The sequence below is a fragment of the Triturus cristatus genome, chromosome 3_2 (assembly GCF_964204655.1).
Source record: "Triturus cristatus chromosome 3_2, aTriCri1.1, whole genome shotgun sequence".
NCBI lineage: Eukaryota > Metazoa > Chordata > Amphibia > Caudata > Salamandridae > Triturus > Triturus cristatus.
The window spans coordinates 1,069,974,415-1,069,983,561 of record NC_140584.1 but is presented as its reverse complement, the minus strand read 5'-3'; the positions used below and the strand labels follow the sequence as shown (position 1 = coordinate 1,069,983,561).

Here is a 9,147-nt window from a genome sequence, read left to right as displayed (position 1 = left end):
GAGCATGTAAAAACAATGAGCTTGAACATGTAAGTATTTGAGAGACACTGCCACGATAAAACTTTGTGCAAAGGCAACCTGGCAAAAGGAATACTAGGGCAGTACATCCGAAAAACAAGGAGTTTGTAGATACAATCCAACGTTGCAGCAGTGTGATCCCGGGGCTGTATATACCAGGAAGAGTCAGTAGTTGCCCCCAAACTGTGCACTTGTGCTCTGTCAAGAACAATGAAAACAAGCATTGGCATAGCCAATAGGTCTCGCCTTTGGGACCTTATAAGTGTTTAGCCATGCAACAGTTGCATAACTAAATACTTATAAGGTCCCAAAAGCGAGACCTATTGGCTATGCGAAGCGGCCGTGCGGCCGCAAAAGTGATCGCGATCAAACATCAAAGCGGCCGTATGGCCTGCGAAAGTGAAAGTAATTGCGGTAAAGCGAGGCACGCGCGCGCCCGCGCACATGCACTGTAGCTCTAGGCTGGCCTGGTAGCACTTTTTGGAGCCCTCTCAATAAGTCTCGCCAGACCAGCGCATGCGCTGGGTCAGGCGAGACCTAAAAAACAAAAGAGTACCTGAAATAACTCGGATTCTCGAGCACACACCGGAGGCAAGCAAAACGTGACGATGTGAAGAACAACCACCTACAACGGCGGTCCTTTCAGCTAGAAGGTTCAATTAACGTCACAACTGACGAAAACGTGGTTGGCAAAACGGGAGTAGAGCACTTGAAATTGAACTGAAGAATCGCACTTGGAATTGAAGAGAAGAATTGCCAGCCTTAAGATGGTGGCACATTTATCACGTCGTGCCGGGTGGCTCCCGGAGCACTCCTGCTGCTAAAAGTCCATAGGCAACATTGTGAGCTTGGCAAAAAGGAAGATGTCATGAGGAGTTCTGTAGCTTCTCCGCGCCACACCACGAGCCAGGTAAGGTGCGCGAGCTGAATTCAAAATTTGAATCGCAGAACAGTAGTTCCTAGCGGCCTTTTTTGGCAGGCAGACTAGGTGAAATAAATGTAATCTATCCATAACAGAAGTCCAAAATTGAAAGCATGCCAACAGAAACATACTGAAACTGTCTCACCTCTGTTGATTTGTGTGCCACTCAAAATAAACTGTCTCCAAAGCGGCAAAACAACTCTGCTGGGCCAAGAACTAAAGAGTAAAAAGAAACATCTCTCATGTGAAAGCGGCAGATTGATTTACCTTTTAACGCAGTGGTCAAATCAATAAGCGTTAAGACTAGTACGGTTGAAAAGTTCACTCCAGCTGCTGACACACCCTGTTGATCACTGCATTTACAGATATGTCAGCTGGCATGTGGAACATGCAAACGTGAAACTACAAAGTGGTTTCTGCTGCAAATGATCACTTTTACGTATATCCAGTGAACGCATTTCAGTGAAATTGTGTAGACATCTAACATCTTGTCATCTGCATCATTCTCCCAGTCAGTGCCACTGTTGAGAAGAATAACTCAGAGTAGTGGTGACAGAGTAGCTTCAAACATGTCTCTTGGCTCAGTTCCAATGCAGGCATTAATCAAGCACACAATCTGGGCAGTGTTTTTGTAGTGAAGGTCTGTTCCAACGCAGGCAGTTATCAGGCACACACTCTGCACAATACCAATGAAGCAAAGTAACTGGCTTACTGTAGATGAAGGCTCCGTCTGATCACAATCACTGTAGTGTATGAAGAGACTTAGTGTACCTGTAGGTTCACTCTGCGCAGCATTCATGACGCATCTTGTTGTAGTAGCCTCATGAGATAGAGTACAACACGCTTGTCTGGGGGCTGTCCGGTGTGATGGACACCTGTCGGGTTATGGTGCGTGCTGTTGCTGAACTTGTTTCACATTTCTTCTTTGTAGCTTAATGTCTTTTGAGTGACACTGTTGTGTGTCCTCATATAAGTCTTGTTTCTTCAGTCTTCTACCTGTCGCTTGTGTTAGTCGTCTACTCCATTTAGTGGCTCCTTCCCAGCATGATGTAGGAAGCATCTTGAATTATTTCTTGTCGTCTTGAACCACTGTAGAGCGTGAGGACGTCCTCAATTTGTCACCAAAAATAAGTGTAGTTATCAGGAGACCACACTGGAGTGATGATGACAACGTAGGTTTATTCTGGTATCAGGTTAGCAGGTACACAGGTAGAATAAGTCCAGGTATAAGTCATAGTAAACCCCACCGGGAGCAGCCTGCTAGCTGCTCAGCCCCATCCATCAACTGTCATCTCTCATTCAGTCACCCAAGCATTCCACTCATAGCCCACATGCCAAACATTCCATTCAGAACACTCACACAGGCTGAGCAGCCAGGGACAGGGAAACATGGAAGAGGAAATCCATAACATCAGGATACTACAGAATGTTTGTGTTTTTAGACTTGGGTCGTACCTTTATTCTATCTACATCTGTTGCAGCAAGAGAATGAGCCCATTGTATCCATCTCGGATGTAAGGCTTTAGCATTCGGAACGCTAGCCTTTGTAGCCACCTCCAAGGCCGGTACTGGGGTAATGACAATTATTCGCTTTCCCTGAGCCAGCGCTCTTTCTCTCACTACAGCAGTCTGTACTGTGATTTGTACGCTATTGGTACTGTTTCACCTTCATTATATGTTAGGTAGGTGTATCCTGCTTGACCCGCAACTATACGGATCACCAAGTTACGTACATTTATGCGTATCTGTAAGTGTTTTGAAGCTATCATGTCAGCTTGTAGGGAACGAAGGATATCTGTGTGTACATGTGTCCATTGTCTAACTGAAAAGTCAGGTTTTATTAAATCGTAGAAAGGTTTAACTCTTTCTGCATAATCCAAAATGTATATTCTGCCAAAGTTCAGGAATCCCAGAATTGATTGTAAATTTTGTAATGATTTCAGAGGTTGTAGCAGTGCACACTTTTCGAAAAGGTTAGCTGCTAAGCTTTTCCTATCACTGGAAACCTCAAATCCCAGAAAAAGGACATTGAGGTGGGCTATCTTTGATTTCTAAAAATTAAATTTGTAGCCCTCAGATGCTAATCCCAATGTTATGTTATGTTACGTTATGTTATCTAATATTTATAGAGCGCACGGCTACTTCCCAGAGTGTCCCAGCGCTTAAAAAAACAGAGACCCCATAACATCAGACAAAGCATTCCACTACTCCGAAGCTCACAGTTGAAAGAGCTGTTTTTAGACTCCTCCTAAAGGTAAGTAGGTCCGGAATCTGTCTAAGAGAGAAGGGCAGACTGTTCTATAGCCAGGAAGCCACTGCCTGGAAAGATCTACCCCCTACTTGGGAGAGCAAGACCTTCGAGGCTGAGATCAGAAGCTGATAGGAAGATCACAGGGTGCGCTGCGAGATATAAGGTTGAAATCTTTCCCTAAGGTAGGGAGCTCCAATCTTGTGAAATGCTTGAAAAACCAAGACCAAGGCTTTACAACGTATTCTTTTCTGCACCGGAAGCCAGTGAAGCGAGGACAGAAGCTGGGTAGTATGAGTCCTAGGCCCTGACAGAAAAATGGCCCTCGCTGCCATATTCCGAATCACCTGTAATCGGCTCAGAAGATACTCAGGAAGGCCCAGATACAGGGAATTAACATAGTCCAGTCTGGACAACACCAGGGCCTGGACCACTGTTTTCCTATAGGGGACTGAGAGCAGGGGGAGAAAATTCCGCAGCATCCCGAAGCAAACCCCAGCCACTGCTTGTACTTGGGCCTTCATCGAGAGGGCCGCATCCTAGCCTGCTAGCTGCTCAGCCCCATCCATCAACTGTCATCTCTCATTCAGTCACCCAAGCATTCCACTCATAGCCCACATGCCAAACATTCCATTCAGAACACTCACACAGGCTGAGCAGCCAGGGACAGGGAAACATGGAAGAGGAAATCCATAACATCAGGATACTACAGAATGTTTGTGTTTTTAGACTTGGGTCGTACCTGTATTCTATCTACATCTGTTGCAGCAAGCGAATGAGCCCATTGTATCCATCTCGGATGTAAGGCTTTAGCATTCGGAACGCTAGCCTTTGTAGCCACCTCCAAGGCCGGTACTGGGGTAATGACAATTATTCGCTTTCCCTGAGCCAGCGCTCTTTCTCTCACTACAGCAGTCTGTACTGTGATTTGTACGCTATTGGTACTGTTTCACCTTCATTATATGTTAGGTAGGTGTATCCTGCTTGACCCGCAACTATACGGATCACCAAGTTACGTACATTTATGCGTATCTGTAAGTGTTATGAAGCTATCATGTCAGCTTGTAGGGAACGAAGGATATCTGTGTGTACATGTGTCCATTGTCTAACTGAAAAGTCAGGTTTTATTAAATCGTAGAAAGGTTTAACTCTTTCTGCATAATCCAAAATGTATATTCTGCCAAAGTTCAGGAATCCCAGAATTGATTGTAAATTTTGTAATGATTTCAGAGGTTGTAGCAGTGCACACTTTTCGAAAAGGTTAGCTGCTAAGCTTTTCCTATCACTGGAAACCTCAAATCCCAGAAAAAGGACATTGAGGTGGGCTATCTTTGATTTCTAAAAATTAAATTTGTAGCCCTCAGATGCTAATCCCAATGTTATGTTATGTTACGTTATGTTATCGAATATTTATAGAGCGCACGGCTACTTCCCAGAGTGTCCCAGCGCTGAAAAAACAGAGACCCCATAACATCAGACAAAGCATTCCACTACTCCGAAGCTCACAGTTGAAAGAGCTGTTTTTAGACTCCTCCTAAAGGTAAGTAGGTCCGGAATCTGTCTAAGAGAGAAGGGCAGACTGTTCTATAGCCAGGAAGCCACTGCCTGGAAAGATCTACCCCCTACTTGGGAGAGCAAGACCTTCGAGGCTGAGATCAGAAGCTGATAGGAAGATCACAGGGTGCGCTGCGAGATATAAGGTTGAAATCTTTCCCTAAGGTAGGGAGCTCCAATCTTGTGAAATGCTTGAAAAACCAAGACCAAGGCTTTACAACGTATTCTTTTCTGCACCGGAAGCCAGTGAAGCGAGGACAGAAGCTGGGTAGTATGAGTCCTAGGCCCTGACAGAAAAATGGCCCTCGCTGCCATATTCCGAATCACCTGTAATCGGCTCAGAAGATACTCAGGAAGGCCCAGATACAGGGAATTAACATAGTCCAGTCTGGACAACACCAGGGCCTGGACCACTGTTTTCCTATAGGGGACTGAGAGCAGGGGGAGAAAATTCCGCAGCATCCCGAAGCAAACCCCAGCCACTGCTTGTACTTGGGCCTTCATCGAGAGGGCCGCATCCAATTTGACCCCTACATTTTTCACAATGGTGACAGAGGACGAGGGGGGGGGGGAATGTCCTGAGGCCACCAAGAATGCCAAGCTTCAGACTGACGTGGACCTAAGAAAATGATCTCTGACGTCTCAGAGTTGCACTTTAGTTGGTTGTGTCTCAACCAAGAGAAGACTTCAGAGAGGCAAGTATTGATTAAGTTGCCGTTGAATTCAACACTCTTCTCGCACGTAAACAACAGCTGAGAGTCATCAGCATAATGGCAATATTATGGTATTTACTCTGTTCAAGTGTTCATCCAGGTCATCATCCATTTGATAAATATCATCCACGTAGGACAATGCCTCTTCATCCAAATTTTGAAGTAATTCACTTCCTCTGGCTGAAAATAACCCTGGGCTGTTCCTATACCCCTAGGAGAGTCTACAAAATTGTCGCTGGGAGCCTAACGCAGAGAATGCGGTTAAATACCTGCTTTCAGGCACTATATTTTGGCAAAAAAATCCATTTGAGATATCTAGTGTCATGTTGTATTTTTTCTGCACAATGTTATTCATTAGTGCTGCACTGTGAGCATTTTGTACTGGAAATGTCTTTGTGCAAGTGTTTAGATGTCAATAATCTAACACTACGGGAAACAGAGGATTATTCATTTGAGAGGTGCAAGTTTCAAACACCAAGATTATTAAAGGAATGTAACATTCTGAAAGAGCAGAAGGACAATGCAGAGGACAAATGGAGAATGCAGATGTTTGGATTTTGTAGAGCATTTTTCGTTTTATCCAAATCTGCTCCTGGCTTCAAGTCACTTTATGATCTAGATAGGCTAACGTAATGCTTAGTTCATGGCTTTGAGGACTGTAATAATGTGAAGTTTAGCACGCAAGGACATACTACCTTGGCTGGCCATTGCCGATCCCACAGATCAATCAAAATCAATTCAGTGTCAGGTCTGTTGCAAAAGCTTGATTGAATATCATAAAGCCTAAAAATCGTTGAAACCAGAGAAAGTGACGTAGTCGCATGAGATCTGCCCAAACCTAAAAGCCAAGCCCCAGCAGAACCTCAGACTTACCCTATGCAAGACAACTCAAAATCAGGGCAAGGGCATAAACCAAGGCATATGGGTCTAAGACTTAGGGCCTTATGTGTTTGTAAGTGCGGGAGTGGGACCGTTCTCCCTCTGCCAAACCCATGACGAACCATCTGCCACATTATTAGTTTTCACCTGTCTGGCAGGCTGTTTTTTGGTAGTGCCTATGAAATTTGCACCTCAAGGGTAACATCAAATCAGTACCTGCGTGGCATAGACTGCTACAGTCCATGCCATTCAGGTACTTGTGTGTATGCACACAGGGGTCACATGTTGTGCCCCCCCTGTGTGCATCCCCTTGTTGTGAGACACAAGGGGGCCCTGGATGGCCCCCTTTGTTTCTTCACAGCCACACTTTTTATGGCGATTGCATCGCCATGAAAAGTGTGGCGGTAAGAAAACGTGTTATATGTTGGTAGGGCCACCGTGGACCCGCCACGCATATTGCAGCCTCGGGACCACTGCACAAATACCAGAGAACGGCGGTTCACTGGAGGTTGTGGCTATTGCGGTGGGGCCAGGGTGGCCCAATCACCCTAGGCGTAATAGTGTAGTCGGGAGACCATGAGTCTGGCGGTCAGTGGACCATCAGATTCATAATAAGGCCCTTAGCCAGATCCAGCAACTGGAGGCCCCCAAATGCTTAAGTAGGTAAAAGATATCACCAAAATGAAGAGGGTAAGTACAAAGCAGTCCCCAAAATGGAGAGGACAGAAAGGATTACACAAGAAGGATAAGTCACCTCCTGCTATTCTTCGAATGGATAAGGGACCATACCCAGTGAAAATAAGATCATGGCCAATGAAAGTGCAAAGCAAGCATCCAAAAGCAGAGAAGAAGTACTGCAAATCAAGAGCAGTCCCAATCCAAGTCCAACACAGACACATAATGTATGAGGAAGCCCAGCATCATCCTCAACCTCATAAAACAACAACAAAGGGCAGCAAGGCTGCAGGGTGGAACTGGGAGACATTGTCACCACTGTACAATCACTATGGGCCCGATTCACAGAACTAACTTAAAAGAGAATCCTAAACTTACTACCATTTTGGTATTCACAGAAGACACTTACTCATTTCGGTATTCACAGAAGGCACTTACTCATTTCGGTATTCACAGAAGTTAGGAGTCCTAACTTTAGGACTCCTAAATGTCTTCTGTGAATACCGAAAGTCTTAAAGTTAGGATTTTTCTCAGTTTAGGAGTAGTAAAGTTAGGACTCCTAACTTTAGGACTCCTTAATGCCTTCTGTGAATACCAAAAGTCTTAAAGTTAGGATTTTTCTCAGTTTAGGAGTAGTAAAGTTAGGACGCCCAGCCCACCGCCCGCAGCATGCCCTATGCGAGCCGCTACTGCTGTTAAATACATATATAATGAAGGAATTAAAAGAATTTACAAAATACCTTATTAACTACTAAATTACAATAACGAATAACAATATATAAATCATTAAAATCTACCCACATCCCTTACATGACCAACAGCCCATCAAATACTAGTTGTGGCATCAAAACACAACAATTTCAAAACATTTAGGGCCTTATGATGACTTTGGCAGTGTGTCAGCAGGCCGCCACACCAGTGCCCCGCTGCCACATAGCCACAGCCATAAAGCGACCGTGCGCAGGATTCTGAAAGGTCGGGCGGTCCAGGGTCAGCTGGCCCATGGCGATGCAGTACTAAGGCTCATATGTGAGTCTAAGCAAGGCAAAGCAATGCGAACGCCATTGCAAGTACCTGCAGGGCATGGACTGTCAAGTTAATGCCCTGCAGAAACTGGAGCTGTATGTAGACAGATGGGCACATGTGCCCACCTGCATGCATCCCCGGGCACGGAGACACCAGGAGGCATAGTAGAGCCCTCTTTGTTTCCTCACCGCCACACTTTTTATGGTGGGCTCACCGCCATGAAAACTGTGTTGGTGAGCATACTCCTAATATGCACCACTGGGATAATAGGAGACTCAGACTGCTGCAAGACCGCCAGGGATCGTGGATCTCTGGCGGCAGCAGCGGTCCTATGGCGATTCGACCACCCAACCTGTCAGAGGGAGGTTGGACCACCGTGGTTATGGAGGTCAAGTGGACGGCCAAACTCAAAATAAGGCACTTAGCCTAGCAGGCCTCAGAGAAGAGAAGTTTCAAGACCTCTGTGCTATGAGATCGAATCAGAAGCCTGCCTGGTAAACTGAATCAGGTCTTATTCGGTGTGCAACAAACTATTAAGAGCATTCCAGGTGAGTGCCTGGTAATATCCTTCCTTCTCTTTAAACTATGAGACTTTTACTCTGACAGTTCAGATAGTGAGCCATTCTGACCCAGCATCTTCATTGCTTGCTTCATTGTAACTTTTACTGCATGCACGCATTTCTATCTATTAACGAGGTATAACGTTTTGTTTAACCTCTCCTTCTCTTTATAGAGGGATGCCTGACGTCTCCACGCTATTGTGCATCTTGCTGACACCCTTCTGAGCTGAGCTGTGTTTGAATAAAATGTGAAATAAACCTATATTTCGTACTGGATGTGTCCTTTTCTTCTGAAGTCATAATTTCATACCTCTTGGTGGATAATCACGGTTGCTTGCTATTTGCTGTAGTCACATCTAGGCTATGGATCTCCTGGGCAGTAGATGAAAACAAAGCCATTCAATGGACTGCATTCCAGATGTTAAACTGTATTGTAGATTTAGAGCCTCATTAAGAGAATGATGGGCAGCCGCCGCCTGCCATATTTAAAGCTCTCTGACATCTAACTACCATCTAACCAGGTTTCAGGCAGCCGCTCAGCAAATGTTTACT

At 45.2% G+C, this 9,147-nt stretch overlaps 1 long non-coding RNA gene across 1 annotated transcript; it reads left to right on the top strand.

Annotated features, from left to right (window-relative positions):
* The first annotated feature begins 513 nt into the window (after positions 1-513).
* Positions 514-8,857, top strand: LOC146859137 (uncharacterized). The gene is made up of 2 exons (XR_014979738.1): positions 514-928; positions 8,769-8,857. It is a non-coding gene; the product is annotated as an uncharacterized LOC146859137 (long non-coding RNA).
* Positions 8,858-9,147: the final 290 nt, after the last annotated feature.